This window comes from Jaculus jaculus, chromosome 9 (genome assembly GCF_020740685.1).
Source record: "Jaculus jaculus isolate mJacJac1 chromosome 9, mJacJac1.mat.Y.cur, whole genome shotgun sequence".
In the NCBI taxonomy this organism is placed as follows: Eukaryota; Metazoa; Chordata; class Mammalia; order Rodentia; family Dipodidae; genus Jaculus; species Jaculus jaculus.
In genome coordinates this window covers 76,510,346-76,537,981 of record NC_059110.1, presented here as the reverse complement: position 1 = coordinate 76,537,981, position 27,636 = coordinate 76,510,346, and the positions used below count along the sequence as shown (strand labels likewise).

At 41.0% G+C, this 27,636-nt stretch overlaps 1 pseudogene; it reads left to right on the top strand.

Annotated features, from left to right (window-relative positions):
* The first annotated feature begins 8,445 nt into the window (after positions 1-8,445).
* On the top strand, positions 8,446-23,119 carry LOC101608149 (annotated as a pseudogene).
* The last annotated feature ends 4,517 nt before the right edge of the window (positions 23,120-27,636 follow it).

Here is a 27,636-nt window from a genome sequence, read left to right as displayed (position 1 = left end):
GGGAAAGATGTGCCAATGCAGATACAGGAATACTTTAGGACACCAGCCAGACAAAACTTGGGAACAACCTCTCCTTGCCATATTATAATTAAACCACCAAACATACAAACCAAAGAAAAAATATTGAAAGCAGTTAGAAAGAAAAATCAAGTTACATACAAAGGCAAGCCCATCAGGGTCACAACAAATGACTCAACACAAACTTTAAAAGCCAGATGGGCTTCGAGTGATGTATTCCAAGTTCTGAAAGATGACAACTGTCACCAAGATTACTTTATCCTGCAAAGCTATCCATCCAAATAGATGGAGAAATAAGGACATTTCACAACAAAAGCAGGCTAAAAGAATATTTGAAGACAAAACCAGCTCTATAGAAAATACTTGAAAGAATCCTCTATGCTGAAGAGAAAGACAAGCACACATATAAGGAACCTAAAAAAAACCAAATACTCAAATACTAGTTAACATAAGAGAGCAAAGATAAAACTGGAAGAACTACCAAAAAATGGCAAAAATAAATACAAATCTTTCAATAATATCTTAATATCAACAGCCTTAATGCCCCAACCAAAAGACATAGGTTTGCAGACTGGGTTCAAAAGCAGTATCCTTCAATTTTTTTGCCTCCAAGGAACTCACCTTTCTACAACAGATGGACACCATCTTAGGGTGAAAGGGTGGAAAATGGTGTTTCAAGAAAATGGGCCTAGAAAACAAGCAAGGGTTGCTATCCTAATATCTGACAAGGTAGACTCAGTCCAACATTGTTTAAGAATATGGAAAGAATGCAAGAGCCAAAGGAAGGTTTGGACTCCTTTTAACATGCTCCCCCAGACACAAAATGGCCTGGATATCCATGATCTCACAGTGCCTGACACTACCTACACAAGACCATCATAAGAGAAGGAAAAGATCATGACATAAAAGGTAACCCAGGCCCAGAAAGCCAAGCACCACATGTTCTCTCTCATATGTGGATCCTAGCTACAGATGATTGGGCTTCTGCGTGAGAATGAAAATACTTAGTAGCAGAGGCCAGTAAGTTGAAAAAGAGACATAAAGGGAAGAGAAAGGAAGGGAGGAGGGTACTGAATAGGTTGATATTGTATATATGTAAGTACAATGATTGAGATGGGGAGGTAATATGATGGAGAATGGAATTTCAAAGGGGAAAGTGGGGGGAGGGAATTTCCATGGGATTTTTTTATAATTATGAAAAATGCTAATAAAAATTTTAAAAATAAAAATAAATAAAAATAAAAAATTTTAAAAAATTAAAATCACCACCACAGGAAAAAAATAAATAAATAAAAAGACTGATTGAGAGGGGGAGGGTATATGACGGAGAATGTAGTTTCAAAGGGGAAAGTAGGGGAAGGGAGGGCATTACCATGGGATATTGTTTATAATCATGGAAATTGTTAATAAAAATATTTGAAAAGAAAAAGTGTTCCAGGGCCAAGCACGGTTGCACACACCTTGAATCCCAGCACTGAGCAGTCCGAGGCAGGAGAATCAATGTAAGTCTGAGGCCAGCCTGAGACTACATAGTGAATTCCAGGTCAGCATGGGCTGGAGAGAGATCCTACCTCAAAAATATAAACAAACAAATAAACAAAAAAAGCCAGGCATCGAAATAAGGACATTCCACAACAAAAGCAGGCTAAGGGAATATTGGAGGACAAAATCAGCTCTACCGAAAATACTTGAAAGGATCCTCCATGCTAAAGATAAAGAAAAGCAAACATAGAAGGAACCTAGAAAAAACAAACCATACTCAAATACTCATTAAAACAAGACAGCGAAGGTAAAACCAGAAGCACTACAAAACAAAACAAAAAAATGGCAAAAATAAATACAAACCTTTCAATAATAACTCTTAATATCAACAGCCTCAATGCCTCAACCAAAAGACATAGGTTTGCAGACTGGGCTAAACAGCAGGATCTTTTAATTTGTTGCCTCCAAGAAGCTCACCTTTCTACAAAGGATGGACACTATCTTAGGGTGAAAAGGTTGGAAAACGGAGTTTCAAGCAAAGGGGCCTAGAAAACAAGCAGGGATTGTTATCCTAATATCTGACAAGGTAGATTTCAGTCCAACATTAGATAGGACAGATAAGGAAGGTCACTTTATATTGATTAAAGGCACCCTCCAACAGGAGGACATTACAATCCTAAACATAAATGTACCTAACATGGGGTCTCCCAACTTCATCAAACAAGCACTATTAGAACTAAGTTCACATATAACACAAAACAAAGTTATAGTGGGTAACCTCAACACCCCACTCTCATCAATTAACAGGTCACCCCAGCAAAAAACAAACAGAAAGGCATCAGGATCAAATGAGGTTATAGAACAATGGACCTAACAGGACATTTCATCCAAATGCTGCAGAATATACATTCTTTTCAGCAGGACATGGAACATTATCTAAAGTAGACCATATATTAGGACACAAAACAAATCTTAATAAATCCAGGAAAATTGAAATAATTCCTTGCATTTTATCTGATGACAATGGGATCAAACTACAAATCAATGGCAAGAAAAGCTATAGAGCATACACAAAATCATGGAAACTAAACAATACACTACTAAATGATGAATGGGTCAATGAAGAAATCAAGAAGGAAATCAAAAATTCATAGAGTCAAATGATAATGAGAATACAACATATCAAAACCTTTGGGACACAATGAAGACAGTCCTAAGAGGGAAATTTATAGCTTTAAGTGCCTGTGGTAAGAAATTAGAAAGAGCCAGGCGTGGTGGTGCACGCCTTTAATCCCAGCACTCAGGAGGCAGAGGTAGGAGGATCGCATGAGTTCAAGGCCACCCTGAGACTACATAGTGAATTCCAGGCCAGCCTGGACTAGTGTGAGACCCTACCTCGATAAACCAAAAAAAAGAAAGAAAGAAAGAAAGAAATTAGAAAGGTTGCAAGTAAACAACTTAGTGCTTCACCTTAAAGCCTTGGAAAAAGAAGAACAAGGCAAGGGGGCTGGAGAGATGGCATAGCGGTTAAGCACTTGCCTGTGAAGCCTATGGACCCCGGTTCGAGGCTCAGTTCCCCAGGTCCCACATTAGCCAGATGCACAAGGGGGCGCACACGTCTGGAGTTCGTTTGCAGTGGCTGGAAGCCCTGGCGCACCCATTCTCTCTCTCACTCTCTATCTGCCTCTCTCTTTCTGTCACTCTCAAATAATCAAATAAATAAATAAAAATCTTTAAAAAAAATTAAAAAAAAAAAAGAACAAGGCAAACTGAAAATCAGTAGGTGGGAAGAAATAATAAAGATTAGGACAGAAATTAATGAAATAGAAACCAAAAAACAATCCAAAGAATCAATGAACAAAGAGTTGGTTCTTTGAAAGGATAAACAAGATTGATAAAACCTTACCAAATCTGACCAAAAGAAAGAGAGAAGAAACCTGGCATGGAGGCACATGACTTTAATCCCATAATGGGGAGGCAGAGGTAGGAGGATCCTCATGAGTTCAAGGCCACCCTGAGAGTACATAGTGATTTCCAGGTCAGCCAGGACTATAGTGAGACCCTACCTCGATAAACCAAAAAAAAAGAAAGAAAGAGAGAGAGAGAACAGACACAAATTAATAAAATTCCATATGAAAAAGGCACCATCACAACAAATACCAGAAAATTCAAAAAATCTTAGGGACATACTATAAGAACATATACTCCACTAAGTATGAAAATCTGAAAGAAATGGATGATTTCCTTGATTTATATGACCTACTTAAATTAAATCAAGATGAAATTAACCACTTAAATAAACCTATAACAAGAATGGAGATCCAAGCAGTTATCAAAAATCTCCCAACTAAAAAAAGTCCAGGCCCTGATGGTCACTGGTGAATTTTACCAGATCTTCAGGGAAGAACTAACACCAATCCTTCTTAAACTTTTCCATAAAATAGAAAAAGAATGAATCCTAATAAACTCCTTCTACAAAGCTAGCATCACCCTGATACCAAAACCAGGAAAAGACAGAACAAAAAAAAAGAAAATTACAGACCAATCTCCCTCATGAACATAGATCCAAAAATTCTCAACAAAATATTGGCCATCAGAATACATGAATATATCAGAAAGATCATTCACCCCAACCAAGTCGGCTTTATCCCAGAGATGCAGGGATGGTTCAACATATGCAAATCAATAAATGTAATAAATTAGCTGGGCGTAATGGCATACTCCTTTAATCCCAGCACTCAGGAGGCAGAGGTAGGAGGATTGCTGTGAGTTCAAGGTCACCCTGAGACTACATAGTGAATTCCATGTCAGCCTGGACTACAGTGAAACCCCTACCTCTAAAAAACAACAACAACAAAAAAAAAGTAATACATTATATAAATGGACTGAAGGACAAAAACCACATGATCATCTCATTAGATGCAGAAAAAGCATTTGACAAAATCCAACATCCTTTCATAATAAAAGCCTACAGAGACTGGGAATAGAAGGAATATATCTCAACATAATAAAAGCTATTTATGACAAGCCTACAGCCAACATATTACTAAATATAGATAAACTTGAAGCTTTCCCACTAAAATCAGGAATGAGACAAGGGTGTCCTCTGTCCCCACTTCTATTTAATATACTACTGGAAGTCTTAGCCATAGCAATAATGCAAGAGACACATATAAACAGTATATAAATTGGAAAGGAAGAAGTCAAGTTATCATCATTTGCAGATGACATGATTCTATACATAAAGGACCCTCAAGACTCTACCAGAAAACTGTTAGAGCTGATAAACACCTACAGCCATATAGTAGGATTCAAAATAAACACTCAGAAATAAGTTGCCTTCCTTTATGATAACAACAAACACACAGAGAATGAAATCAGAGAATCACTCCCACTCACAATTGCATCAAAAAAAAAAAAATACCTTGGAATAAACCTAACTAAGGAAATAAGGATCTCTACAGTGCAATTTTTATAACACTCAAGCAAGAAATTATAGAAAACACTAAGAGATGCAAAGACATCCCTTGTTCTTGGATCAGAAAAATCAATATTGTAAAAATGGCAATCTTACCAAAAGCAATCTACACATTTAATGCAATCCCCATCAAAATTCCAATGGCATTCTTTACAGAAATAGAAAAATAAACAATCCAAAAATTCATTTGGCAAAAAATCTCAAATATCTAAAACAATTTTGAGCAACAAAAATAAGGCAGGTGGTATCACTATACCTGACTTGAACCTATACTACAGAGCCATAGTAACAAAAACAGACATGTAGATCAATGGAGCAGAACAGAGGACCCAGATGTAAGCTCAGGTAGCTATAGCCACCTGATATTCAATAAAAATGCCAAAATTACTCATTGGAGAAAAAAACAGCCTCTTCAGCAAATTGTGCTGGGAAAACAGGATATGTATCTGTAGAAGGATGAAAAAAGATCCTTCTCTCTCTCCATGAGCATGAATTAAATCCAAATGGATCAAAGGCCTCAACTAGAGGAAAAGGAGAGGAAACCCTTCAACATATTGGTTTTGGCAAAGACTTTCTGAATATAGCCCCAATTGCTCAGGCAATAAAGCCACAGATTAACTGCTGGGACTTCATGAAATTACAAAGTTTTTGTATGGCAAAGGACACTGAATAAAGCAAAGAAGCAACCTACAGAATGGGAGAAATCTTTGCCAGCTATACATCTGATAGAGGATTAATATCTACGATATACAAGGAACTCAAAAAAATAAACAATAAGAAATCAAAGAACCCAATTAAAAAATGGGCTATGAAACTAAATAGAGAGTTCTCAAAAGAAGAAATACTGATGGCATATAAATATCTAAAAAACATGTTCTACATCCCTAGTCATCAGGGAAATGCAGACTAAAACTATGTTGAGATTTCATCTCACTCCTATCAGATTGGCTACCATCCACACTGATTTCCACAATGGCTGGACCAGACAGCATTCCCACCAACAATGTAGAAGGGCTCCTCTTTTTACGCATCCTTGCCAGCATTTATGGTCATTTGTTTTCATGATGGTAGCCAAAAACAGAAAAATAAATTGTTTAAAGATTCTTCTCTAAAAATAAAATCTATTGTTACATTGCTAACAAAGAAATAACCTTGCTCCTGACTGTCCCCAGCTTCTAGTCACAAGGGCTATCTATGATCCTTTGATGTGTGGTAACCTGATTTTTAGACCAGTTTGGAGAGACATCCCCTGAAGAAAATAAACATCAAGCCACAATTTCATTCCTGATATTGCAGTGCCATCTAGTGATCAATGCTCTACAGTACATGGAAGAGTTAATGGACACTATTTCACCACCTGTTGAGGGGTGAAATATGTGAACCAATAAATAATTTTAATATAACTTATCATAGTCCAGTTAGCCAAATTAATATCAAATCCAGTTGTTTTTCAGGTGCCAAAAAATCTTATTAGGTGGAAAGGTAGATTTTTTACAAGGCTCAACTTTTCTCAAGAATTTAACTTCATACTCTTATCAAACTTAACTCTCTTCCCTCACACTCTTCCTCCACCCAGCTGCCTCCTGCATGAGCTGCAGCCATATTGGTGAAGCACAGGATCATCCCTCACAGCCATCAGTGTCCCAAAGCAAAGATGTCAGCTGTGTGCTAACAGTAGGACTCCACTGATATGCTCATAATGGCCGGGGGTCCTTAATATGTCCAAGAGCCTGCTTCAAGCTTTCCAGGAACATTGCTGCACCCCCATCACACCCAAGACCTACAGCTGTACAGACCAGAACCATGGATGAATCAAGTCTGGTCTCGCTGGTACCACACACTGGTAGAGGAGTGGAACTACAAGGACTAATATGGAGCTTGGAAGACAGAAAATGACTCAGAACTCAGATTATAAATGAAGCTCTTCTCCAAGCCAGCACCCTCCATAGCTCAACTCTTAAAAATGACATCAGGGCTAGGAGAAGATGACACACACACTGATTCATCAGACAATTAAACAGGAGGAGTTTATGTGGTCCTGGGATGTGTAATTTATTCTCAGTGACTAAGAAAACATTAACTCTGCACTTGCAGACACCATCACAGAGAACCATAAAGAGTCTTCAGTTCTAACCATGACTGTTAGATTCCTCATCTCTTAACCCATTGGGTACATCTGTTCCTTCCCACTTTTGGATGTGTTGCCTAGTGTTTGAAAGGCCTTGTCTTCCAGTTCAAACACCTGGGTCATTCATAGTTCTGTTCTCTCACAGTGTAGCCCAGCTTCCTGCTTCTGTGGGCATCACTTACACTGCTCTTCATAATTTAACCTCATGTTGCACATTAAAGAACAGATAATACAGGGAAAACTGAAAGGTATTCCTGCCTCTCAGAAAGACCCTGCCTTTTCCTGTGCTGGGCAGCCATTCTCAGAGGCCATACTTTTCCTAGCTCCAGACTTAAGTAGCTTCTGGTCAGCTCTGGTATGTAGGAGAGGTATATCTCTGCTCTCCACTTGGGCTTTGGGGTGCAAGCACCACAGCCAGCCTTTATTTTTTTTGTTTGTTTGTTTGTTTTTTGTTCCAGCCCTGCCCAATTCCAGTTTGAAGTGACTTTCTTTCAATTCCTTTTTCCCTCCCACATTCCCAAACTTTAGACCAGCATAGATTCATACACAGGCCTGCAGCCAATGGCTACTTCCCTAAGGCTAGGCTCCTCAGAAGCAGGAAGAGCAAATGTGAACTGCCATCATTAACTGTGCAGCCTTCCGTTTAGCTTTCAGCCCTGAAAACTAATCAGTCCCTTAAAAATGACACTCAAATCAATGAGGATTATTTAGGCCCCTGTATTCATCATGGCTTTCTGGAGGACCAGAACTGATAAAATGAATGTGTAATCTAACAACAGCTGTCCTGCGGGTTGGAGAGTGAAAGAACGCAGTAGTTGCTCAGTCCACAAAGCTAGGTTCCTGAGCAGCCCCTTTCTGGCACTAAAGGCCTGGAAGATTCCCAGACAGCTAGTGCTCTCCAGTCCAGATTTGAAGGCAGATGACACTCTGTGGGATACAATGTCCACAAAGAACAGCCAAAATGATTGAGGATCTTGCATTTCAGAAACTAGTATTAGGCACTGGACAGATGTCTCAGCACCTTAAGGCACCTGCTTGCAAAGCCTACTGACCCAGGTTCAATTCCCAGTACCCACATAAAGCCAGTGTCTGGAGTTTGTTTTCAGTGGCAAGAGACACTGATATGTCTTTAAACACATAAAAAATATTTTTTAGGAGAAAAGTTAGCATGTGGTGAGGTTCAATTCCCAGTACCCACATAAAGCCAGTGTCTGGAGTTTGTTTTCAGTGGCAAGAGACACTGATATGTCTTTAAACACATAAAAAATATTTTTTAGAGGAGAAAAGTTAGGTGGTGAGGCATCAGTATTGAGCGGTTGGTGCTGTGGTCAGCAGCAGGATGCCAAAGGCCAGGCGCAAGACTCAGAGGCAGAAGTTCAATTACAGGGCTGGAGAGATGGCTTAGAGGTTAAGCCCTTGCCTGTGAAGCCCAAGGACCCCTGTTCAAGGCTCGATTCCCCAGGACCCACGTTAGCCAGATGCACAAGGGGGCACACGCATCTAGAGTTCGTTTGCAGTGGCTAGAAGCCCTGGCGCACCCATTCTCTCTCTCTCTCTCTCTCTCTCTCTCTCTCTCTCTCTCTCTCTCTCTCTCTCTCTCTTCCTCCCTCCCTCCCTCCCTCCCTCCCTCTTTCTCTGTCTGTAGCTGTCAAATAAATAAATAAAATAAACAAAAATAAAAATAAAAGAAATTCCATTACAATGTCAACAGAAGCGTCTGAACAAGAACGCGGGACGGAAGGCCACACCACCTAGAAAGGCTCCCACATCCGACTTGCCTTGGACCATACCAAACCCGTGTGGCAGAACCTGGAGGAAATGGGGTTGGCCACAGACTCCAACAAGGCGGTGTGCCTCTGCAAGAGAAAGGTGAAGGCCATGGAGGTAGACATGGAGGAGAAGCCCAATGCACTGGTGCAGAAGCCCTATGTGCTAAATGAACTGGAGGCAAAAAGCCAGCCTCCCAGAAAAGAAAGGAAATACCCCGTCTCAAGACCTCCTTGACTATGTTCATTACATGGTGGAGAACCATGGAGAGGCCTATAGGGCCATGGCCCTGGATGAGTGTGGAGAGCTGCGATGTGCCGCACCCTAAAGATGGCGTCGGCTTCCGCCTTCAGCTAGCTCGATAGCGAGCGCTCTCTGGGATAAACAAGTCCTTATTTGGCTAAGGCTGCTTAACTAATTCTGCTTCCTTAATCGTGGACCTATCTGCATGGGCCACGTGGCTCACTAGGGTTGGCTAGCGCAGGACTACTTAGCTTGTGGGTCAGTCTCCCTGGGGTCAGAAGATTGTTCAAGGTTCCTGAATAAACTGCTTAAAGAAGAGCTCTCGGGTCGCGTCATTCTTGCTGGTCGAGGTGGTCGCGACAAGTGGTGGCCCATACGGGGAACCTCTCTCTCGAAGGAGGCTCAGAACTTTTTGCAGTCAGGGCAGCGCTGGTAAGTTCCCTAAGGTAAGGTGGGACAATAAAGATCGCGGGGAAGCGACAACTTGTGCTCTACTCTGTAGATAAAAAGAGAGCAAAGAAGAGTTCACGGTGATAGCGAACTGAAAGTAAAGTCACTGCGGACCAGTGAGCAGAGTTAAAGGTAAAAGTAACTATGGGCGCTTCTCATTCGCACCCAATTTTTTTGGCTCTTCAGGAGCTGCTTTTGTCAAAGAATTTAAAAGTTAAGAAAAGTACCCTAGAGAGATTTTTGAATGAGTGCAATACTGTCGCCCCCTGGTTTGCAATGTCGGGTAACCTAACGGTCCCGTGCTGGGATAAGTTAGGGAGGGATCTGGACTTCGCTTGGGATCAGGGAACTTTAAAGGCAGGAGTTAGACCAATCTGGAAGCTGATTAGACACTGTCTCGAGGACCAGAGGTACTGCAGAGCAGTGGAGGAAGGACAAACAGCTTTAGAAATGTTAAAGGAAGAAAGATCAGAGAAGTCAGGAGAAAGGGAAACAACAGACATGGACTGCTCTGATACAGATGCGGAGCTGCAAGCTTTGGTAGAGAGGATGGAAAAACATTCTTTGAAGGATAAGAAGAAGGAAAAAGAAAAGTCAGGGCCCGATAGTACGGCGGGACAGCTGAACAAGATCCCTTCTGCTCCACCATTGTATGATGAGTCGGGCAATCCAGCTCCCTCGGGAGGTTCAGGACATTCCTTTTGCCTGGAAGTGTGGTGAGCTGTAAGATCAGAGCTACAGCTTGCTTGTCCAGTTTTTCAAGATGCTCAGGGTAACCGCTATGAGGAGTCTCTTGATTTTAAGGTCATCAAGTCCCTATCTGAGTCAGTCAGAATATATGGCATAACTGCTGCATTCACCATAGCCCAAGTAGAGTCATTGAACAGGCACTGCATGACCCCAAATGATTGGGGTGGACTAGCCCAAGCCTGCTTGAGTCCAGGACAATATTTAGATTGGAGAGCCTTTACAATTAAATTTGCTACAGAGCAGGCTGCTGTCAATGCTAGGGATGGAAATCCCGTCTGGGACAGAGATATGTTGCTAGGACAGGGAAGGTTTGCCAACCAGCAGACAGGATATCCTGTACAGGTTTATGGACAGGTCAATCAGATTGCCATTAAGCCATGGAAATCCTTGTCGAACAAAGGAGAAGTCAGTGGTAATCTTACTAAGATTTTACAAGGACCCATGGAGCCATTCTCTGACTTTGTGGCGAGAATGGTAGAAGCGGCAGGAAGGATTTTGGGGGATCCTGATGCTGCTATGCCCCTTATAAAACAGTTAGTTTATGAGCAATGTACAAAAGAACGTAGAATTGCTATTACCTCATATAAGAGCAAGGGACTGGAGGCTTGGATGAAAGTTTGTAGAGAACTAGGAGGACCCCTGACAAATGCTGGTCTTGCAGAGGCTGTGGTACAGCTGTCTCAAAACAAGAGAGGAGGTTCAAAGGCTTGCTTTAGATGTGGCAAGATGGGACACCTTAAGAGGCAATGCCCTGAGAGGGAAAATACACCAAATACAGCCTACGCCCCAGGCAGCCTGGGCTATGTCCGAAATGTAAAAAGGGGAACCACTGGGCTAATGAATGCCGATCTGTGAAGGATATTAATGGGCAACTTCTTAGTCCAGGTTATGGTGGAGCCCATCCAAAAAATGGACAGCGGGGCCCACGCCACCAGGGCCCGCAAATATATGGGGCAGTAGAGAGTCAGAACAACAACCAGGAAGTGGAGAGATGGCCCACCCTCCTTCATCCAAGGGACCGCGGAGAGCCACTGCGGGCTCAGCAGGATTGGACCTCCATGCCACCATCAGACTCGTATTAACTCCTCGCATGGGGGTCCAGGTGGTGGATACTGATTTTAAAGGACCCCTAGCACCAGGTACAGTTGGTTGGTTGCTAGGAAGATCATCGTCAGCCCTACGAGGCCTGATAGTTCATCCAGGCGTGATTGATCCAGATTTTACCAGTGTAGTTAAGATCATGGTGTCTTCCCCTTGAGGGATTGTGGCCATTTCCCCCGGAGATCGTATAACCCAGTTACTCGTTTTACCCGGCCTTCATGAAAGATTTACCGCTAATTTACGAGAGAGAGGAGATAAAGGATTTGGGTCCACAAGGAATGATTTAACATTTTTATCCCTGGATCTTGAGCAGAGACCTACATTAAAATTAAGGGTTGAAGGCAAAGAAATTCTTGGGCTTCTGGATACTGGGGCAGATAAAAGTATTATTTCAAAAAGAGACTGGCCATCCAATTGGCCAATACAGGCTTCTTCTCAAACTCTTCAAGGCCTAGGTTATGCAAAAACTCCAGATATGAGTGCAAGACAGTTAAAATGGCAAGATCAGGAGGGACATTCTGGGGTCATGCAACCATATGTGCAAGAACTTCTTATTTCCCTTTGGGGAAGAGACCTATTAAAAGACATGGGTTTTAAGTTAAGTAATGAATACTCAGAAATTTCCCAAAAGATTATGCAGGATATGGGTTACCATCCAGGGTATGGGATAGGGAACTACCTGCAAGGACGTAAAAGTCCAATTACCACTCAACAGAGAAGCCCCAGGCAAGGTCTGGGTTTTTCATAGGGGCCGCTGAGGAAGGGATTCCCATCACTTGGAAGACAGAGGGGCCAGTGTGGGTTCCTCAGTGGCCACTCCCCTCTGAAAAAATTAAGTGCTGCTAAGGAATTAGTGGCAGAGCAGTTAATTTTAAAACATATAAAACCTTCAGTGTCACCATGGAATACACCCATATTTGTGATTAAAAAGAAATCTGGTAAATGGCATTTGCTGCATGATTTGAGAGATATTAATCAGCAAATGCAGATTATGGGCCCAGTACAATGAGGGTTGCCGTTGTTATCATCATTGCCGGCTTCCTGGCCTATAATCATTATTGATATTAAAGATTGGTTTTTCTCCATTCCTCTGTGTCAACAAGATAGTGAAAGGTTTGCATTTACCGTGCCAACCTGCAATCGTGAAGAACCAGATCAAAGATACAAATGAGTTGTTTTACCACAGGGCATGGCTAATAGTCCTACCATGTGTCAATTGTATGTAGGTTCTGCCATCCAACCAATAAGGCAGGAGTTTCCCACAATTAAATGTGTCCATTATATGGATGACATTTTGCTTGCTGCAAAAGATGAAAAGGTTTTAGATAATGCATATATAAAATTAATCGAATTGTTAAAGAAGAAAGGCCTATATATTGCTCCTGAGAAGGTACAAAAGGATGAGGTTCTGAATTACTTAGGAGCCAAAATTAATAAAAATCAAATAGTCCCACAAAAGGTTGATTTGAGAAAAGATAATTTAAAATCCTTAAATGATTTTCAAAAATTATTGGGAGACATTAATTGGGTCCGAAGTTATTTAAAGTTGCCAAATTATGAATTAAGGCCACTTTATAATATATTGGTGGGCGATTCGGCACTGGATTCCCCTAGACAATTAACAGAAGAAGCTAGACAAGCCTTACAGAAGGTTGAAGAAAGGTTACAAAGTGCCTTTTTACAAAGATGGCAAGAAGGTAAGCCCATTACATTATGTATATTTTCCACCTATAGTCAACCTAAAGGTTTATTATGGCAGGATGGACCATTATTATGGATATATCCAAAAGTTTCCCCAGTTAAATCCATAGAACATTATCCCACTGCAGTTTCTGCTCTAGCTTTAAATGGTATACAACAATGTTTGCAGTTTTTTGGAGTTGCTCCTGCCATGATTATAGTGCCCTATTCTAGTCATCAAATTAAGATCTTATGTGGCACTGTAGATGATTGGGCAATTTTACACTGTAGTTTTGATGGAGTGATAATCATTATCCAAAACATCCTTTATTATCATTTTTCAAGGAACATCCTGTAATCTTTCCTAAAATCACCTCCATATCTCCCCTTAAGGGAGCACCAATGTATTTACTGATGGTTCAAAGACAGGTTGTGGGGCTTATATGGTAGAGAAGCAGGAACCTGTGTTATGCCAGTTTCAACCAGGCTCTCCTCAAATTGTGGAATTGAAAATCGTGTTAGAAGTGTTTAAAAATTGTCAATTTGCATTTAATTTGATTTCAGATTCAGCAGATGTAGTTAATGCAGTAAAAATTTTAGAAATAGCAGGCCCTATAAAGAATAACAGTACTGTATATGCCTTATTACAAGAGTTACAAAATTTGATTTGGCATAGAAAACAATGCTTTTATATTCAACATATTAGAGTGCATAAGGATTGCCTGGACCATTAAGTAAAGGAAATGATGTTGTTGACCAATGGACGAGGATGGAATGTATTTTTTTGAGTTCGTCTTTAGATCAAGCCAAACAATTTCCTCAGACTTTCCATGTCAACGCTAAGACCTTACAAATGAAATTTCATCTGTCTCGAGCAGATGCCAGACAGGTAGTTCTAGATTGCCCTCAATGTGTGATTCATCATCATCCTCCCAGTGTAGGGGTAAATCCTAGAGGGTTGATGCCGCTTAAGATCTGGCAGATGGATGTAACACATATTTCAGAATTTGGAACTTTAAGATATGTTCATGTTTCTGTGGACACCTGTTCAGGTGTCATTTATGCTACCCCCTTGAGTGGAGAAAAAGCTCGCAATGTCATAGAACATTGCTTGGGAGCCTGGGCAGCATGGGGGAAGCCGCAACAACTAAAAACAGATAATGGACCAGCTTACACAGCTCAGACTTTTACCTCCTTCTGCAAACAGATGGAGGTACAGCTTAATCATGGATTACCCTATAATCCTCAAGGACAAGGAATTGTGGAACATGCTCATCGCACCTTAAAAGAATGCTTACAAAAACAAAAAGGGGGAATAGGCCAAGGCTGCACCCCCAAGGAAAGAATATCTCTAGCTCTTTTTACTCTTAATTTTTTAAATTTGGACGTGGATGGCCTTTCCATGGCAGATCATCATCAACGTCAAGGTGGATCCCTGAAAGGATATGTTAAATGGAAAGATGTGCTCACGGGAACATGGCATGGCCCTGATCCTGTATTGACGTGGACGAGAGGGTCTGTTCGTGTTTTTCCACAGGATCGTCAGGAACCAGTGTGGGTGCCCGAGAAACTGACCAGAAAAGTCCAACATGAAGATCCTTCCACTATGGATGCTGATAGGCCTGAGGTGGAGTCTGACTCAGGCAGAACCTCGATTGGGGATCTTGTCGGTGTTTCCAAAGCCTCTTCCGGTTCAATATAATGTCCAAGTTTTTCCTCGCTTTTTTGCTAGCAATAAAAGTTTAGGTCTCTCCTATTTGCCCTTGGATGGGGAAATTAGTCCCGTTGAAGGCAATGTTAGTGTACCACTAGTGGGAAGTTTGTGCCTTTTGCTGGTAAGTAATATTAGTCAAATAAGCCCATGTGTGATGCTTTATAATCAGTTTGCTGCCTGGATGGAAGCCCCTTGGAGCCCAGGCCAATTTTCAGTTAATGCCTCCTGGATTAGTGGTCAATGGCCTCGGAGTTATGGAGATGGCATGGATGTTTCCCCTCAGCCTAGGTGGGCTCCCTTTTGTCATGGTGCTATTGGGAGCGATGGCTGGTCTCCTGGTGCTGGCCTTCTTGGTGGGCCTGTGGTGTCTATGCAAGATGAGGGTCATACAGCAAAGGAATGCAGCTATGATTATTCAGGCCTTTACAGCCATTGAGGTAGGACAGTCCCCTTATGCATGGCTTGCTGTCACGAAGAGCTAGAATACTCAGCACGTTCAGGTTGCGAGGCAAAGCACTGCACTCTAGGTATGCCGCCTGCAGTTAGCAGCCTAGAGGAGAGCATGTCTGAGAGAAAGCGGGTTAGTACCGTCCTTTCCCCATAATATCCATCATACTCCCGCCTCTGGAAAAATCGGTACTGGATTTCACTACAGAGCTCAGACCTCTACTCTCACCTGTTTCGTTTAAAACAAAAAGGGGGAACTGTGGAGAGCTGCAATGTGCCGCGCCCTAAAGATGGCGTCGGCTTCCGCCTTCCACTAGCCCGATAGCGAGCGCTCTCTGGGATAAACAAGTCCTTATTTGGCTGAGGCTGCTTAACTAATTCTGCTTCCTTAATCATGGACCTATCTGCATGGGCCACGTGGCTCACTAGGGTTGGCTAGCGCAGGACTACTTAGCTTGTGGGTCAGTCTCCCCAGGGTCAGAAGATTGTTCAAGGTTTCTGAATAAACTGCTTAAAGAAGAGCTCTCGGGTCATGTCATTCTTGCTGGTCGAGGTGGTCTCGACAGATAAGAAGAATTATTATCAAGATACTCCAAAACAGAAAAGACAGCCTCTTCAGCAAATGGTGTTAGGAAAACTGGATATGTATCTGTAGAAGGATGAAAATAGATTCTTCTCTCTCTCCATGCACAAGAATTAAGTCCAAATGGATTAAAGACCTTAACATCAGACCTGAAATTCTGAAACTGCTAGAGGAAAAAGTAGGGGAAACCCTTCAACATATTGGTCTTGACAAAGACTTTCTGAATACAACCCCAATTGCTCAGGCAATAAAACCACAGATTAATCACTGGGACCTCATGAAATTACAAAGATTTTGCACTGCAAAGGACACAGTGAAAAAAGCAAAGAGGCAACCTACAGAATGGGAAAAAATCTTCGCCAGCTATATATCTGATAGAGGATTAATATCTAGGATATACAAAGAACTCAAAAAGTTAAATAATAAGGAATCAAACAAGCCAATCAAAAAATGAGTTATGGAGCTAAATAGAGCATTCTCAAAGGAATAAATACGAATGGCATGTAAGCATTTAAAAACATGTTCTTTGTCACAAGTCATCAGGGAAATGCAGATTAAAACTACATTGAGATTCCATCTCACTCCTGTCAGATTGGCTACCATCATGAAAACAAATGATCATAAATGTTGGCGGGGATGTGGAAAAAGAGGAACCCTTCTACACTGCTGGTGGGAATGCAATCTGGTCCAGCCATTGTGGAAATCAGTATGGAGGTTCCTAAAACAGCTAACGATTGATCTACCATATGACCCAGCTATAGCACTCCTACGCATATATCCTAAGGACTCATCTCATTTCCTTAGAAGTACATGCTCAACCATGTTTATTGCTGCTCAATTTATAATAGTTGGGAAATGGAACCAGCCTAGATGTCCCTCAACCGATGAGTGGATAATGAAGATGTGGCACATTTATACAATGGAGTTCTACTCAGCGGTAAAGAAAAATGAAGTTATGAAATTTGCAGAAAAATGGATGGACCTGGAAAGGATTATACTAAGTGAGATAACCCAGGCCCAGAAAGCCAAGTGCCACATGTTCTCCCTCATATGTGGATCCTAGCTACAGATGATTGGGCTTCTGCGTGAGAAAGAAAATACTTAGTAGCAGAGGCCAGTAAGTTAAAAAGGAAATATAAAGGGAAGAGAAAGGAAAGGAGGAGGGTACTTAATAGGTTGGTATTATATATATGTAAGTAGAGTGATTGAGATGGTGAGGTAATATGATGGAGAATGGAATTTCAAAGGGGAAAGTGCTGGGGGGAGGGAAGGTATTACCATGGGATATTTTTTATAATCATGGAAAATGTTAATAAAAATTGTGAAAAGGAAAAAAATAAAAATAAAAAAACAAAACTAAGAGGGTACAAATAAGTCATATGGAAAACTACTTTTTTGGACAATGGAACACTGAGAAGCCATAGATTGTTACTAGAAAATTTTCATTGTCAGGGATGGGATACCTTCAAGGCCAAGGCCCTTGGTTTCCCACCAGGAATAGATGGTAAGACCCTATTGCTGAAGACTCCACATACTTGAGTTGCAAGGCCAGTGAGAAATCCTGCTGAAACTGAACTGAAAACCTCCTCCATGTAGACCAGCTGACAGAAAGCTGGGAAAAGCTATGCTGCACACAATTCAATGGGAGAGATATAAATCATCAGTGAAGATACTCAACAATGGACACTGCAAGCCTTAAGTTTGGCCAGCTAGGCCAAATGAGCCAACAGGGACAATAGTGGCATGTCTGTTATGGGGGAAACCAACCACTCTCTAATTTGGATGGAGGCCTGCTCCATGGGAGGGAATACATCCCTGATACTGAAAACCTACAACAGGAGTAGTCATGAGCCCTAGGGGTATAATGTCTGCTGGTATCTTGCTAAATGTGTATACTATGCTCATCAAACTGCCCAGTGAGCACTTCTCTTAATGTTCATACCCATATATTAATGTTAATCTCACTTTTGGTTAGAGAAGCTTCTCTTTTCAGATGGCAGTGACCTTCAGATGACTCAGAAGGCATCATGGTGCTGAGAAGATAAGACAGAGGAGTGTTCAGCACTGAAATATTGCTATCACATCTTCCAAGGCTTAGGGTCCATTGCAGAAAAGGTGGTGGAAAGAATGTAAGAGCCAAAAGAAGGGTAGGACTCCTCACAACATGTACCTCCAGACACAAAATGGCCTGCATATCTATGACTTCACAGTGCCTGACACTTCCTGCATAATACCATCATAATAGGAGGAAAAGATCATGGCATCAAAATAAAAGAGAGACTGATTGAGAGGGGTATGGGATATGATGGAGAGTGGAGTTTCAAAGTGGAGGGAGGTAAGGAATTGCCATGGGTTATTATCTACAATTATAGAAGTTGTCAATAAAAAATAAATTTTAAAAAAAGGCTGTCTTGAGTTTCAGAAGAAACTTGTTTTTTGCTTTTTCAAGGTAGGGTCTCACTCTAGCCCAGGCTGACCTGAAATTCTCTATGTAGTCTCAGGGTGGCCTTGAACTCACAGTGATTCTCCTACCTCTGCCTTCTGAGTATTGGGGTTAAATACATGCACCACCATACCCAGCTAAAAAAGACTTTAGAACAGTATTGGGACTGACAGAGACTATAGGGACTTTTAAAATTTGACTGAGTTCAAACTACAAAATGGTTGTGAATCTAGGGGGGTCAGGAGAGATATACAGGTTTGAGTGAAATGTTAGCAATAGACTCATATGTTTTGAACACTTGATCCCCAGCTACTGGAAACTTGGAAAAGCTGTGGAACCTTTGCAAGGTAGAGCCTTTCTGGGTGAAGTGTATTACTGAAAGCTAGTATTGAAGTTTGTTAGTCCAGCCTACTACGGTGTTGATAATTAGCTCACTCTAGCTACTTCTTCCTCCCTACTGCTGATGTCTGACAGCCGTGCTTTTGCTACCTTGATGAAACTTCTCTGAAATATGCTGAAATAAACTCTTTCCTTCTATAAGCTACTTCTGGTTGAGTATTTTGTCTCGGCAATGAGAAGGTACTGCTATACTATAGCTTAAAAAATCATTTGCAACTACTTATCAAATATGTAATATTATTTTTGAGATTATGGTATTTTTAAATAGATATTTGAGTTACTTGTATTCTCACAAGTATAGTAAATGCAGCAAACTTTCTATAAAACACAGAGCCATCCATGTGGGAATAGAAAATTGAGACCAAAGAGTCCATGAGCCATTAACAGTCATATTTAACCACAACACTAAATGAAGAAGTATTAGTAAGAAATGACTACTGGTAACTAAAACGATGATAATTAATCAACAGTGTTTTTATGTCTGTTTATACTTCTGTAAGGGAGTGTGGTGGTTTGAATAGATGGCCCCCAATATATTCAGTTGTTTATTTGTTTGTAGTTTGCATCTGTAGCCACCTGGCTGGAGGCAATGTCACTGGGTGGCTCTTATGGTGTGGTGGTGGGTTTCAGTTTTCAATCTAAAGATATGCAAAGTATGTCTAACTGGAGTTCCTGAAGTGTGCTGTAGCTTTTGGCTTTTAGGCTTGTGCTTCTTCTCTCTCTCTGCTTGGGCCTGTGAAGGCAGGCCAGCTTCTTCTGCCATTATGGAATTTCCCCTGGATCTGTAAGCTTCAATAAATATCCCTTCCTCCATAACTGTGTCTGGTCTGAAAGTTCATCTCAGTGAACCTAAAGCTTTCTGCTACAGGGAGCATGGAACATTTTTGTTGTTAGTTTTCTTCCCTAGTCAAGCAACCTAACAGACTTTGTTTTACTTAATTTTAATTTCTTAGTGGTGCTAGGGATTGAAATCAGGGCCTAACTCATGCTCTACAACTGAGATATACTCAGGCTCACTAGTAGAAAGAAAGTATTGAGGGCTGGATAGATGGCTTAGCTATTAAAGCACTTTCCTGTGAAGCCTGAGGACACAGGTTTGATTTCCTAAGACCCATGTAAGCCAGATGTACAAGATAGCACATGAATCTGGAGTTTGTTTGCAATGGCTAGAGGCACTGGTGTGCCATTTTTCTCTTTCTCCTCTCTGCCTCCTTCTCTCTCTCTCTTAAAATAAGTAAATAAATAAATAGAGCAAGTATTGAGATTTATTAGTCCTCAATAATTTAAAAAAACATATGTTGGCAAAAATTTCTGAAATATTGGGCTAGGCATCATGGCACACACCTTTAATCCCAGCATTTAGGAGGCCAAGGTAGGAGGATCACTGTGAACTTGAGGCAAACCTGGGACTACAGAGTGAGTTTCAGGTCATCCTAGGCTAGAGTGAGACCCTACCTCAAAAACAACCAAACACAATCTGAATTAGCAGTAGAGATAAATAAACAATATCAACAATAATAGCAAATTAAAATGTTATAGGATCTTAAGGACTTCTAGAAAGAAGCTAAAGGCAGGTTGACATTTCAAAAGATCCAAAGTACTACTCCCCAGGGGAAAATGCTAATATCCTCTGCTGGTTAGTGTTACCAAGAGACAGGGATTGAGCCTGAAAGTGATGCAACATGGGAAAGCAGTGAGGCAGTGTTGCTCTAGACCAGTCGAGGGTAGACTGGAAGGTCTCAGACTACCAGGCAGCAGGGCAGTAGACTTTAAGCCATATTTTTAGTAAAGACTGGAACATAGGAACTCTATCCTAGGCCTTGTGGGTAAAGTTGGCATCAAAGGAAATCCAGCCACTGCTAGGTGCTAAGAATCTATTTTCTATCAATTTAATGAGATAGTTAAAAGAATCTGATGTAGTTTCCCATATGAAATTTTGACTCAGGCAAGATTTTCATTTAATTGATCATAAAAAAGTTTGATAATTTATATTACAGCTTATATCAGTAAGCACTTTTATGATAAATACACATTAGTTGTATAAAATAGGGATATATTGTTAAATTTTTCATTATACATTTTTATATTTTTTCATATATATAAACTCTTCATTTATATATTGATTGGTATGTTAATTTATAGTACTATTGAAGTACTTCCATGTATTTAGTATCATTTCAAGGTAAAGGTATTGATTAACTGTATATTTTAAGTACACAGATTAAAATATGATTAAATAAAATATCAACTAAAATATACATGTAAGAAGTCTTTAACCAGACATGATAGTGCACACCTTTAATCCGAGCACTTGGGAGGCAAAGATGAGAGGAACACTGAGTTCAAAGCCAGTCTACAGAGTGAGTTCCAGATCAGCCTGGGCTAAAGTGTGACCCTACCTTGAAAAATAAATAAATAAATAAATTTGAGTAAAGGAAGTTAGGTAAAATTGTTCTGCCACGCTTTACTGCCATGATGAAACTTCCCCTTGATGCTATAAGAGGAAATAAACCCTTTCCTCCCATAAGCTTCTTTGGGTCAAGTGTTTTGTCCCTATGATGAAGAGGTAGAGGCAACAGGACTTGGTATATTGGCTATTGTGGGAAAGTCAGAGGTTAAGGATAGATCTAAGTGCAGAAGGAGATGCTAATGCAATTTTCTAAGTTTGGGGAATGGACTGGAGGGATGGCTTAGGGAAACAGGAAGAAGCATATTTGCAAGACAGTTGGGAATTAAGAGTTCTGTCTTGGAGCCTATTTTAAAAGGGGGAGGTGGATTTAAGATTTCTGCTGACTAGAGTGGGTTGAGTTCAGTATCTATGAGAAAGATAGGCTTTGAGCCAGAAAAATGAGGATTTGACTTCAAGATGGGGAAGATAGAAGGAGAGGGGTTCAGTTCAAGATGCGGGAAATAAGATATATCTTGGAATATGTGAACATTACTTTCAGGTTGAGCTCTGACTCAACCTGAAATATTCTGCAAGCAAGCACTTTTAACCACTGAGCAATTTTGCCAACCCCAAAGTCAGGATGCAGCATCTCTGTTGGGCCCTGAAAGGCCTAGGCGTGAGGCCTAGTGGAACTTCCTGAGCCTAGCTAAAGTTTGGCGACCTGTCTCTGGCCAGCTATGACTCAGCAGGATGCCTAAGGGCTTCTGGCCTGCTACTTCCTCGTGGTAATTGTAATTACCATTTCAATAGTTAAAGTTTACTATTGGCCCTTACCTCTTCTCCCACCCTAAAATCCCCGCCTTCGTCCCCAACATGATATAAGCAACTGCTCAGAGTAATAAAGCGAGTTGTTCCTGCATTGCAAAGACTCCCGACTCAGTGTGGTTTTTCTCTGGTGGCCAGGAGAGGTTTCTGAGTCGTCCGACGCTCATCATCCCCTCAACCCTAGGGAGGAACCAGCAGGCCTGGTCCTTCCCTCGGCACTACCTGTGCGGGAAGGAGGCCCGCACATCTCAACATGGTGATTAATTTCAGTATAGGAGATAATCAGTGTCCCTATGGGGTTGAACAAGGACAAGAAAGTGACAGGATTGGTGAGAGTCCTTACTGTAATATGAACCGTGGCTTCTCACATGACACTCTTTCTTTAGGAACTAGAGCTGTGCTATTGGAACCCCAGAAAATCTCAGCTCTTCTCTGAGATTATCAGCCAAATGGATTCAGAGATCCATCCACAGATGAAAGATGAGAATGGTGAGACTGGTATGGGAAGCCTGGTTGAAACCAGGTAAATACAGTACAAGTTCTGAGAGCTCAGAGATAGGAGAAAGGAAGCTATAGTGAGTCCACTGCTGAGAATACACAGAGAATTCATGTGGCTTTGTCAAGTTACACAGCAGCTGATATGACCAGAATTTAAGCTAAAGTTAATCTGACTCTAAGCTCCATTTTCTCACTCCTATACCTGTTATGTACACACTGGCCTTGAGTTAATGGAGTCTGATATCTAAGAGGCCTTTGGTACCATTTCCATGATGACTGATGACTTGGCTATGAAATAAAGAATGAGCTGGTTTTCTCCTCAATGGATTATGCCAGTTTAAAACTCACTCTTGGAACAGTATTTTTTTTCTTTTTTTTTAAGAGAGAGAGAGAGAGAATGAATTGCTGTACCAGGGCCTCAGCCACTGAAATTGCACTCCAGATGCTTGTGCCACCTAGTGTGCATGCGAAACCTTGCATGTGCACCATCTGGTTTATGTGGGATTTGGAGAGAGATCAAACATGGGTCCTTAGGCTTCACAGGCAAGTGTGGTAACTGCTAAGCCATCTCTCCATCCCACAGTCAATATTTTCAAGGTTAATAAAAGGAAATTAGTGAACTTTCCATCTCTTAATCTAACACCCCCAAACCCCTGCTGCAGAACCAAAATTCCTAACCATTACCTCTAAGGACAGCCAGCCCTTGCCAGCTGTCAAACAGTAGTGGTGTGGAAGTTTGGAGCTGCTATAAACAGGCTTCACCATGTGGTGAAAGGAGGATGGCTTTACTAGACCTAGACATAGGTGCAGCCACTTGTAAGGAAATCACCAGCACAGCCTCATGCCTGGGTTTAAATTCTACTTTAATAAATAGTCACTGGGTGATCTTGTTTAAGTCATAGGTCTTTGCAAAATAAAGAACACAGTAATTAACTGATAGGATTGTTGGAAAGATTTTGTAAAAATATGTCTAGATATGCTTCATGCAGTGATCCCTAATAAATGCTAGCCATCTACTTCTTCCAGTCTTTTGTAGCTCACAAAGGTCTGTAATCACTTTTTTTGTTTTTGTCTTTTTGTTTTGTTTTGTTTTCATTTTTCAAGGTAGAGTCTTGCTCTAGAGTAGGCTGACATGGAATTCACTATGTAGTCTCAGGCTGGCCTCAAATTCATGGTGATTCTCCTACCTCAGCCTTCTGAGTGCTGGTACTAAAGATATGTGCCACCACACCTGGTTATCATCTTCTTCATGGGGGAGCCTTCAGATACTGGAAGACTGGGATCACAGTCCCTATTATGTCTTTCTTAATGTGAGTTAAATATCTCTAGCTCGTCCCATCATTGCTCTAATGTTCTAATATTTAAATTCTCGGTCTTAGTCATCTTCATAAGCAAATGCTCTACTTTATACCTAAGTTAGAACTGACCAAGACTGTCCAATCAGCATGTAATCTGAGGAGCAATTGTCTATCACCATGCAAATTGACCCAAGGCTCCTGGTACCACAACCTGGATTTTTATGTCTATTTCTCTGTACTATTAGGTCACTTTGAATTAGGATCTGACGAAACCTTCAGGGTTTATTCACGTGAGCTACTGTGAACAACTCTTCACCCTTCATTCTTTGCTGTTGATGGTGTGGTAGTGTTCGTATTAAAATATTCTTATTGTTCCCATGTGCTAATATTTATTGAACTTGACAAATCTAGAACATACATATTCTACATTCACATGCCATATGAGTGTAGAGAACAAACAGACAAGAAAATAGTTTTCTTCCCAGAACAAAATGTCAAATAAGGGCTGGAGAGATGGATTAGTGGTTAAGGTGCTTTCCTGCAAAGCCAAAGGACCCAGGTTCAATTTACTAGTACCCACATAAGACAGATGCACAAGATAGCACAAGTGTCTGGAGTTCCCTTACAGTGGCTAAAGGCCTTGTGTGCCCATTCTCTCTCTCTCTCTCTCTCTCTCTCTCTCTCTCTCTCTCTCTCTCTCTCAAATAAATTAATGTATAAAATATTTTTAAGGGAATATAAGAAAATATGGGGGAATGATAGAGATATTCATTATTTCACAATTGCATATACCTATCAAAACACTGAATTTTGCCAGGTATGGTGGCACACACCTTGAATTCCAGCACTCAGGAGGCAGAGATAGGAGGATTTCCATGAGTTCGAGGCCAGCCTGAGACTACATAGTGAATTCCAGGCAGTCTGGGCTAGAGTAAGACCCTATCCTGAAACTCCCACCCCCCCCCAAAAAAAACACTGAATTTTCAAAACATTGAATTTTACATATTGAATGTATATGGTATTTTGTATGTCAACTGTACCTTAGTAAGCTGTAAAATATCACCATGAAAGGTAACCATCTGCTCCTCAATATTTCAAGATGATAAACTCACTAAATCCAAACAACTCAACCCATTTCTAGGAAACTTTGAGCATTGTGCTGTATTTGGTGAGTAGTTGGGGGAGTGAATCCACTTTTAAGGGGATGACTATTTGAAATCACATGTACAATGATGTCATTATGCCAGCCTAGCAAATCTCTACAGGTAGTACAGCATTAGCATTGCATGTGATAACTAATGTATTATCTCAGCATCAGCAAGATTTCCTGGAAGCAACCTCATGGTCTAACTACTACTATAGAGTTTGTCCTACCATTGAATGATCATACTGCCCAATTGCCTGAGACTCAAAGTGTGTTAATCTATTTCTGTTGCAACATACCTGAGGCTGGGTGTATTAAAAGGAAGCTTGGGCAGGTGTGGTAGGTATACCTTTAATCCCAGCACTCAGGAAGCAGAGGTAGTAGGATCATCATGAGTTCAAGGCCACCTTGAGACTACACAGTGAGTTCCAGTACAGCCTGGGCTACATTGTGACCTACCAGGAAAAAAAATAAAATAAAGGAAGCTTGGCATATACTTTTGGGGGCATCTGAAGAGAGCTTTTGTTAAATAATATGACAAATTGCATTAGGGATGGAGTACTTGCTCAAGATCAGCAGGGTGAGGAAGAGAGAGGGGACAAAGAGGACTGCAGAGCTGGATATTTATACAAACTCTCTCAAGAACTAATTTATTGGAAATTTTCCACTTTAATTTTTTTTTTTTATTTGCAAGCAGAAAGAGATAGAAGAAAGACAGACAAAGAGAGTGAGGTATCATGGCCTCTAGCTGCTACAAACGGACTCCAGATGCATTTGCCACTTTGTGCATCTGGCTTTATGTGGGTACTGCAGAACTGAACCTGGGTTGTTAGGCTGTGCAGGCAAGTGCCTTAACTTCTGAGCCATATCTCCAGCCCATTTTATTTGACAAACATGTTACATGTTACCTAAAGGGAGTCAGGTAGCTTTCTTAGGGTGACTGGGTCTCCTTAAAGTAGGAAGCAGGTATGTTTGGGGGTCTATCTTTGCAATCTCTACTTAACTAGAGATCAAAGCATGATCTGACTTCTTTTTTTTTTTTTCCAAAGTAGGGTCTCACTCTAGCCCAGGTTGACTTGGAATTCACCATGTAGTCTCAAGGTAGCCTGGAACACACAGCAATATTCTTACCTCTGCCTCCCCAGTGCTGGGATTAAAGGGTAGCGCCACCATGCCCGCCTTTGATCTGACCTCTTATCTCTCCCTAGATCTGTTCTTCCATAAACAACCTGAGCCCCTCCTGAGAGGAAGGTCTCTCCCAGAATGTAAATCTAGCCATAACACTGTGGTGGGTCAAGTTCAGCCCCCAGAACTTGATGTCATGTCTAGTCTCTCCCTGAGATAACCCTTAGCCCAGACCAGTTGTTGTCCCTCTGACTCACCTGAGCCAGAAGGTAGGGCCCACCATGCTTAAGGTTATAAGATACATTTGTGAGGAAAAGAGTAAGGTCTCTGGGGCTGTCTCACCACTTGTAAACCTATAGCCTCTGGTGAGTTTTTCCAAAGCTCGGCCCAGCTGGGCTCAGCTGAGGAGAGAGCCCTCCTAGCCCCTACTCTCCCCATGGGCTCTGTACCCCTCCTGCTCTCCACAGGGCAGGAGCTCTTTCTACTTTCTTTTCTATCCTCTGCATGGTTTTTACAGGCTCTCTACATGGGCTTTCAAGCCATGTGGGTGTCCTTCCACTGGCTCTGTACTTCCCTAAATAAATATAATAATTTAATATTTTTTCTTCTTCTCCATCTCATTTTATTCAATTCTTTAATGAAAGAAATAAATAAGAGGGCTGGAGAGATGGCAGTGTGTTTAATTACCTGAGAAGCCTAAGGATTCATGTTCAACTCTCCAGGTCCCATGTAGTCAACACACAGTGATGCAAGTACGCAAGGTCACACATGCTCGCAAGAGTGTACACACATTTGGAGTTTGATTGTAATGGTTGGAGGCCCTGGCATGCCAATTCTTTCTCTCTCAGTCTCACTCTTGCTTTTACTCTCAATCTCACTCTTTTTTTAAATCATAACTCAGACTTTATTGCTTATTAGTTAATCCTTCCATACAACTTTAATTAAGCAGACTTTGAGGAAAATGTACTGGGAGTGTTAAACAGATGATGGCAATATTATTGAAAGTGTTCAGATGTTTGATATATGGTAGTAAGAGACACCAGTACCACCATCACCCCAAGAAATTTATACATTTCATATAAAAAGAGTAAAACTACTTCATTGTATTTAACTAGCATTTTTCTTTGCAATTGAAAAACCATAAACTTGACCAGTTTCATAATCTTCAGAGTAGAACAAGCACATATATTTCATTACAAGATATTTCTTAAAAGAAAAAAAACTCAAATCAATATGACAATAAAACTACACATACCTTGAAAAGAAAAGATGTCATCATCTATTGCTCCTCTATTTTAATATTAACCCAAGAAGCAAAATTTGACTCAGGGGAGCTAGAGAGATGGCTTGGTGGTTAAGGCACTTGCCTGCAAAACCAAAGGACCTCAGTTCGATTCCCCAGTACCCACGTAAGCCAGATGCACAATGTGGCACATGCATCTGGAGTTCCTTTGCAGTGGTGGAAGCCCTGGCATGGCCATTCTTTCTCCCTCCCTTTCTCTCTCTCCCTCCCCCCCCCTCTGTCTTTCACTTTCACTCTGCCTCTTACCCTCTCTCAAATAAATTTTAAAAATAAAATGTTATTTAAAATACTTGGCTCAGCTTTTCACATGAAAGTAAACTCTTTCACTCTTACTATTCTCATTTTACAGTTCATACAATTTAACTGAAGCC